At 45.7% G+C, this 8723-nt stretch overlaps 1 pseudogene across 1 annotated transcript in view; it reads right to left on the reverse strand.

Annotated features, from left to right (window-relative positions):
- Positions 1-1856: 1856 nt before the first annotated feature.
- LOC311116123 (MHC class II regulatory factor RFX1-like) overlaps positions 1857-8723 on the reverse strand; it is a 10303-nt pseudogene continuing 3436 nt past the window's right edge. The window contains exons 6-11 of the transcript in view: positions 5915-6012; positions 5626-5775; positions 4963-5174; positions 4301-4454; positions 3980-4025; positions 1857-2053 (exon numbers count right to left, since the gene is read on the reverse strand). The product of the transcript in view is annotated as an MHC class II regulatory factor RFX1-like (transcript). The remainder of the gene's footprint in view (positions 2054-3979; positions 4026-4300; positions 4455-4962; positions 5175-5625; positions 5776-5914; positions 6013-8723) is intronic.

The following is an 8723-nucleotide window of genomic DNA, read 5'->3' on the forward strand; positions in this document are numbered from 1 at the left end:
TGTCTCTTATGTCACAATGAAGGACTAGTGTGTCTAGTGAAGGGGTTACTGTCTCTTATGTCACAATGAAGGACTAGTGTTTAGTGAAGGGGTTACTGTATCTTATGTCACAATGAAGGACTAGTGTGTCTAGTGAAGGGGTTACTGTCTCTTATGTCACAATGAAGGACTAGTGTGTCTAGTGAAGGGGTTAATGTCTCTTATGTCACAATGAAGGACTAGTGTGTCTAGTGAAGGGGTTACTGTCTCTTATGTCACAATGAAGGACTAGTGTGTCTAGTGAAGGGGTTACTGTCTCTTATGTCACAATGAAGGACTAGTGTGTTTAGTGAAGGGGTTAATGTCTCTTATGTCACAATGAAGGACTAGTGTGTCTAGTGAAGGGGTTACTGTCTCTTATGTCACAATGAAGGACTAGTGTGTTTAGTGAAGGGGTTAATGTCTCTTATGTCACAATGAAGGACTAGTGTGTCTAGTGAAGGGGTTACTGTCTCTTATGTCACAATGAAGGCAATGATGAGGAACAATGAGGAACCATGAAAACTAAAAGAGCTGAAAAGGTAAAGTGTCAGTAGGAAGGCAAGCTGTGAAACCTCTCTCTCTCCTCCTCTCACACACACACAGTCTTGTACAGCTAACCTTAAACCAAAAACCTAACATTAACCCTAACACTTACCCTAGCTCCTAACCCTTAATGTAATTCTAACCCTAATTCTAACCTTAACCTCCTAGAAATAGCATTTGACCTTGTGGGGACTAACAAAATGTCCCCAGTTGGTCAAATATTTGTTTGTTTACTATTCTAGTAAAACATGTCCACACACACACACACACACACACACACACACACACACACACACACACACACACCTCTCCAGAGAGATCAAGGTGCAGACAGAGTGTGTGAGGTTAGGTTGCAGGAACAGATAAGGAACTTAATGGCATTGGGAACACAAATGGGCTCATAGCAAACTATCATTAAGGCAAAGGATGAGTGTGTTATTGAGGGTGTGTGTGTGTCATGTTAGCCAACGGCTAAGTCGAGAGTGTGTGATTTAAGTTGTCAGTGTGCGTGTGTGTTGGGTCAGTGTGTGTGAGTCACTGTGTGTGTGGTATTGAAAAGTCCTCAGGGGTCAGTGTGTTGGGTCAGTGTGTGTGAGTCACTGTGTGTGTGGTATTGAACAGTCCTCAGGGGTCAGTGTGTTGGGTCAGTGTGTTGGGTCAGTGTGTGTGAGTCACTGTGTGTGTGGTATTGAAAAGTCCTCAGGGGTCAGTGTGTTGGGTCAGTGTGTGTGTGGTATTGAACAGTCCTCAGGGGTCAGTGTGTGTTGGGTCAGTGTGTTGGGTCAGTGTGTGTGTGGTATTGAACAGTCCTCAGGGGTCAGTGTGTGTGTGGTATTGAACAGTCCTCAGGGGTCAGTGTGTTGGGTCAGTGTGTGTGTGGTATTGAACAGTCCTCAGGGGTCAGTGTGTTGGGTCAGTGTGTGTGTGGTATTGAACAGTCCTCAGGGGTCAGTGTGTGTGTGGTATTGAACAGTCCTCAGGGGTCAGTGTGTTGGGTCAGTGTGTGTGTGGTATTGAACAGTCCTCAGGGGTCAGTGTGTTGGGTCAGTGTGTTGGGTCAGTGTGTGTGTGGTATTGAACAGTCCTCAGGGGTCAGTGTGTTGGGTCAGTGTGTGTGTGGTATTGAACAGTCCTCAGGGGTCAGTGTGTGTTGGGTCAGTGTGTTGGGTCAGTGTGTGTGTGGTATTGAACAGTCCTCAGGGGTCAGTGTGTTGGGTCAGTGTGTTGGGTCAGTGTGTGTGTGGTATTGAACAGTCCTCAGGGGTCAGTGTGTGTTGGGTCAGTGTGTTGGGTCAGTGTGTGTGTGGTATTGAACAGTCCTCAGGGGTCAGTGTGTGTGTGGTATTGAACAGTCCTCAGGGGTCAGTCCTGGCCAGCTTGATGGGTGGCTCCAGTGACGACTCCCCCTCTCCCAGACCAGCGGAGTTAGACGGCATGGTCATCTCTACCCCCTCTTCATCACTCTCCTCCTCCTCATCATCTTCCTCATCTGAGACACACAGACAGACACACACACACACACACACATTTAAGCCAAATACATTTAAACTCAGTTTTTCACAATTCCTGACATTTAATCCTAGTAAAAATTCCCTGTTTTAGGTCAGTTAGGATCACCACTTTATTTTAAGAATGTGAAATGTCAGAATAATAGTAGAGAGAATGATTTATTTATTTCAGCTTTTATTTATTTCATCACATTCCCAGTGGGTCAGAAGTTTACATACACTCAATTAGTATTTGGTAGCATCGTCTTTAAATTGTTTAACTTGGGTCAAATGTTTCGAGTAGCCTTCCACAAGCTTCCCACAATAAGTTGTGTGAATTTTGGCCCATTCCTCCTGACAGAGCTGGTGTAACTGAGTCAGGTTTGTCGGCCTCCTTGCTCGCACACGCTTTTTTAGTTCCCCCACACATTTTCTATAGGATTGAGGTCAGGGCATTGTGATGGCCACTCCAATACCTTGACTTTGTTGTCCTTAAACCATTTTTCCACAACTTTGGAAGTATGCTTGGGGTCATTGTCCATTTGGAAGACCCATTTGCGACCAAGCTTTAACTTCCTGACTGATGTCTTGAGATGTTGCTTCAATATATCCACATCATTTTCCTTCCTCATGATGCCATCTATTTTGTGAAGTGCACCAGTCCCTCCTGCAGCAAAGCACCCCCACAGCATGATGCTGCCACCCCCGTGCTTCACGGTTGGGATGGTGTTCTTCGGCTTGCAAGCGAACCCCTTTTTCCTCCAAACATAACGATGGTCATTATGGCCAAACAGTTGTATTTTAGTTTAAATCAGACCAGAGGACATTTCTCCAAAAAGTAAGATCTTTGTCCCCATGTGCAGTTGCAAACTGTAGTCTGGCTTTTTTATGGCGCTTTTGGAGCAGTGGCTTCCTTCTTCCTTGCTGAGCGGCCTTTCAGGTTATCTCGATATAGGACTCGTTTTACTGTGGATATAGATACTTTTGTACCCGTTTCCTCCAGCATCTTCACAAGGTCCTTTGCTGTTGTTCTGGGATTGATTTGCACTTTTCGCACCAAAGTACGTTCATCTCTAGGAGACAGAACGCGTCTCCTTCCTGAGCGGTATGACGGCTGCGTGGTCCCATGGTGTTTATACTTGCGTACTATTGTTTGTACAGATGAACGTGGTACCTTCAGGCATTTGGAAATTGCTCCCAAGGATGAACCAGACTTGTGGAGGTCTACCATTTTTTTGCTGAGGTCTTGGCTGATTTCTTTTGATTGTCCCATGATGTCAAGCAAAGAGGCACTGAGCTTGAAGGTAGGCCTTGAAATAATCCACAGGTACACCTCCAATTGACTCAAATGATGTCAATTAGCCTATCAGAAGCTTCTAAAGCCATGACATCCTTTTCTGGAATTTTCCAAGCCGTTTAAAGGCACAGTCAAATTAGTATATGTAAACCTCTGACCCACTGGAATTGTGATACAGTGAATTATAAGTGAAATAATCTGTCTGTAAACAATTGTTGGAAAAATGACTTGTGTCATGCACAAAGTCCTAACCGACTTTTACATTTTGACATTTTAGTCATTTAGCAGACGCTCTTATCCAGAGCGACTTACAGTTTTAGTGAGTGCATAAATTTTTCATACTGGCCCCCCGTGGGAAACAAACCCACAACACTGGCGTTGCAAGCGCCATGCTCTACCAACTGAGCTACAGGAGACCCCACAGACTTGCCAAAACTATAGTTTGTTAACAAGACATTTGCGGAGTGGTTGAAAAAAACGAGTTTTAATAACTCCAACCTAAGTGTATGTAAACTTCCGACTTCAACTGTATATTAACCTTTTCAAATCAGTCCAGGTTTATTGTGCCCACATTATGTCAGATATAAAACATTGGAAGGGTTGAAGTATAATATAGAGATGAAGCATTTACCTTTATCAGGATCCTGAAAGTTCAGACTCCTGCCCACACTGGCAAACTGAGGGAGAGATATTCATATTTATTGTTTATTTCACTTTTGTTTACTATCTACTTCACTTGCTTTGGCAATGTAAACACACGTTTCCCATGCCAATAAAGCCCTTACATTGAATTGAATTGAAATTGAGAGAGAGAGAGAGAGAGAGAGAGACAATAAGCAATGTATCATGTGTGTCAGTATGTGTGTTTATGTGCCCTTGAGTCCATGTACATGCTTGCTTGCTCGCAAGTGTGTGTGTGTGTGTGTGTGTGTGTGTGTGTGTGTGTGTGTACCTCTCCCATGACAGCGATGGGTGTCTCTCCTTTAGCCTGGGCCACTCTGTGTTCTATCAGGTAGTACATGTACTCATCATAAAGCAGTCTGATCAGGTGGAAGGAGCCGAAGCTGGCAGCACTACGCAGAGTCAAGTCCCTGATCACCATAGAACTGGGGGGGGGGGGGGGTAGAGCGAGACAGAGAGATAGAGTGGAGAGGAAGAGGGGGGGAAATATACATTCTAATCAAAGAGCCAAATGTAGATTTGGTTTCATTTATTGACAGCTTCTAAACTCTTAACTTTTGCTTCACTTTCTCTTTCTTCAAATCTCCTTTTTATATTCCCCCTCTCCTCTCTTCCCCTCTCCCCTCCCTCCCTCCCTCCCTCTCTCTCCCCCTCTCCTCTCTTCCCCTCTCCCCTCTCCTCTCTCCCCTCTCCTGCAACCCTCCCCTCCCTCCCCCTCCCTCCCCTCCCTCCCTCCCACCCCCCCTCCCCCCCTCCCTCCCTCCCACCCCCTCTCTCCCCCTCTCCTCTCCCCTCCCTCCCTCTCTCTCTCTCTCTCTCTCCTTTCCCCCTCTCTCCCCTCCCTCTGTCTCCCCTCCCTCACCTCTCTCCCCTACCTCTCTCCTACCTCTCTCCCCTCTCTCCCCTCCCTCTCTCTCTCTCTCTCTCTCTCACCTGTAGAAGCTCCATCGCAGCAGGAAGAGCTTGGCAGCCTTGGGGAAGGCTGCAGGGCTGTGTTGGTAGGGCTTTAGGACCTGGGAGACCACGCCGTCCAACCAGGCAGCCCACTGCTCCAGAGAGTTATGTTGTTGTAACGTCTGCTTAAAGTCCTGCTCCAACCTCTGGACCACACCATCCTCACAACGACACACCCACGACGCCTGCTCCTAGAGGGGGGAAGAGAGGGAGGGAGGGAGGGAGGGAGGGGTTCAGACTTATAGGTTGGAGAGAGAGAGAGCAAGGTAGAGAGGAACAGATCTGTGCCTTGACAGACATGTAGACAGAGAGGGAGACAGAGAGGGAGGTAGACAGAGAGGGAGGTAGACAGAGAGGGAGGTAGACAGAGAGGGAGGTAGACAGAGAGGGAGGGAGACAGAGAGGGAGGGAGACAGAGAGAGGTAGACAGAGAGGTAGAGAGAGAGGCAGACAGAGAGGGAGGTAGAGAGAGAGAGAGAGAGCGTGAGAGAAGAGAGAAAGAGGTATTCAGATATATCAAGAGAGAATGAAACAGATAGACAGGCCTGTAGCTTGGTGAACTCCACCCTGTTGAGGTCACAGAGAGAGAGAGAGAGACAGAGCAAAAGACAGAGAGATCAATAGGTATCCAGACAGACGTACCTGTACGTTGGTGAAGTCAACCCTGTTGAGGTCACTCAGCATCTGATTGACCTGGGCTGTGTTCTGGAGGACGGCCCTGGCTGCCTGGGTCAGGTGGTTTAGACTGGTGTAGCGCCGCAGCGTCTGGGCAAACGCCCCCGCACACACCACCTGGAGGAGAGGAGAGGGGGAGGGGGAGACGGGAGAGGAGGGGAGAAAAGGGGAGGTTAGGGGGGAGAGGAAATGTAGTTTTGTGGAAGAGTGTTTGTATTGTGTGTGTGTGTGTGTGTGTGTGTGTGCGAGATCACACCTTGATGCGGACCATCTCCTCTGGTATGTTCATCATGGCGCTGGTCAGCCAGCTCTCCAGACTCTTGGCAAAGTTACGGATGGCTTGAGTTAAGGCACCTGACAGAGAGAGAGAGAAAAATAAGGTAGTCATGTTTTAAAAGACATATTACATGTGTAGTTACTGTATGTACTGTCATTAATCCAGGCTCTGTCGCAGCCGGCCGCGACCGGGAGACTCATGGGCGGCGCACAATTGGCCTAGCGTCGTCCAGGGTAGGGGAGGGAATGGCAGGCAGGGATGTAGCTCAGTTGATAGAGCATGGCGTTCGCAACGCCAGCGTTGTGGGTTTGATTCCCACGGGGGGCCAGTATAAAAAAAAAAATATATATATATATGTATTCACTAACTGTAAGTCGCTCTGGATAAGAGCGTCTGCTAAATGACTAAAATGTAAATGTAATTAAATGTTATGTAGCTTTAATGTCATGTTATGTAGACCTATGTTGTGTTATGTCCATTTACATCATTTAGCAGACGCTCTTATCCAGAGCGACTTACAAATTGGTGCATTCAACTTATGATAGCCCTATGTCATGTTATGTAGCTCTAATGTCGTGTTATGTAGCTCTAATGTCGTGTTATGTAGCTCTAATGTCGTGGTATGTAGCTCTAATGTCATGTTATGTAGCTCTAATGTCATGTTATGTAGCTCTAATGTCATGTTATGTAGCTCTAATATCGTGTTATGTAGCTCTAATGTCATGTTATGTAGCCCTAATGTCATGTTATGTAGCTCTAATGTCGTGTTAAGTAGCTCTAATGTCGTGTTATGTAGCTCTAATGTCATGTTATGTAGCTCTAATGTCATGTTATGTAGCTCTAATGTCGTGTTATGTAGCTCTAATGTCGTGTTATGTAGCTCTAATGTCATGTTATGTAGCTCTAATGTTGTGTTACGTAGCTCTAATGTCGTGTTATGTAGCTCTAATGTCATGTTATGTAGCTCTAATGTCGTGTTATGTATCCCTATGTTGTGTTATGTAGCCCTATGTCATGTTATAGTGAGGGAAAAAAGTATTTGATCCCCTGCTGATTTTGTACATTTGCCCACTGACAAAGACATGATCAGTCTATAATTTTAACGGTAGGTTTATTTGAACAGTGAGAGACTTAAAAATCCAACAAAAAAATCCAGAAAAACGCATGTCAAAAATTTTATAAATTGATTTGCATTTTAAATGAGGGAAATAAGTATTTGACCCCTCTGCAAAACATGACTTAGTACTTGATGGCAAAACCCTTGTTGGCAATCACAGAGGTCAGACGTTTCTTGTAGTTGGCCACCAGGTTTGCACACATCTCAGGAGGGATTTTGTTCCACTCCTCTTTGCAGATCTTCTCCAAGTCATTAAGGTTGAGGCTGACGTTTGGCAACTCGAACCTTCAGCTCCCTCCACAGATTTTCTATGGGATTAAGGTCTGGAGACTGGCTAGGCCACTCCAGGACCTTAATGTGCTTCTTCTTGAGCCACTCCTTTGTTGCCTTGGCCGTGTGTTTTGGGTCATTGTCATGCTGGAATACACATCCACAACCCATTTTCAATGCCCTGGCTGAGGGAAGGAGGTTCTCACCCAAGATTTGACGGTACATGGCCCCGTCCATCGTCCCTTTGATGCGGTGAAGTTGTCCTGTCCCCTTAGCAGAAAAACACCCCCAAAGCATAATGTTTCCACCTCCATGTTTGACGGTGGGGATGGTGTTCTTGGGGTCATAGGCAGCATTCCTCCTCCTCCAAACTAGGCGAGTTAAGTTGATGCCAAAGAGCTCGATTTTGGTCTCATCTGACCACAACACTTTCACCCAGTTCTCCTCTGAATCATTCAGATGTTCATTGGCAAACTTCAGACGGCCCTGTATATGTGCTTTCTTGAGCAGAGGGACCTTGCGGGCGCTGCAGGATTTCAGTCCTTCACGGCGTAGTGTGTTACCAATTGTTTTCTTGGTGACTATGGTCCCAGCTACCTTGAGATCATTGACAAGATCCTCCCGTGTAGTTCTGGGCTGATTCCTCACCGTTCTCATGATCATTGCAACTCCACGAGGTGAGATCTTGTATGGAGCCCCGGGCCGAGGGGCTCCATTTGCGAATAATCGCACCAACTGTTGTCACCTTCTCACCAAGCTGCTTGGCGATGGTCTTGTAGCCCATTCCAGCCTTGTGTAGGTCTATAATCTTGTCCCTGACATCCTTGGAGAGCTCTTTGGTCTTGGCCATGGTGGAGAGTTTGGAATCTGATTGATTGATTGCTTCTGTGGACAGGTGTCTTTTATACAGGTAACAAACTGAGATTAGGAGCACTCCCTTTAAGAGTGTGCTCCTAATCTCAGCTCGTTACCTGTATAAAAGACACCTGGGAGCCAGAAATCTTTCTGATTGAGAGGGGGTCAAATACTTATTTCCCTCATTAAAATGCAAATCAATTTATACAATTTTTGACATGCGTTTATCTGGATTTTTGTTGTTGTTATTCTGTCTCTCACTGTTCAAATAAACCTACCATTAAAATTATAGACTGATCATTTATGTCAGCGGGCAAACGTACAAAATTAGCAGGGGATCAAATACTTTTTTCCCTCACTGTATGTAGCTCTAATGTCATGTTATGTAGCCCTATGTCATGTTACGTAGCTCTAATGTCATGTTATGTAGCTCTAATGTCATGTTATGTAGCTCTAATGTCATGTTATGTAGCTCTAATGTCATGTTACGTAGCTCTAATGTCGTGTTATGTAGCTCTAATGTCGTGTTATGTAGCTCTAATGTTG

This window comes from Coregonus lavaretus, assembly GCF_964263955.1.
Source record: "Coregonus lavaretus genome assembly, contig: HAP1_SCAFFOLD_288, whole genome shotgun sequence".
NCBI lineage: Eukaryota > Metazoa > Chordata > Actinopteri > Salmoniformes > Salmonidae > Coregonus > Coregonus lavaretus.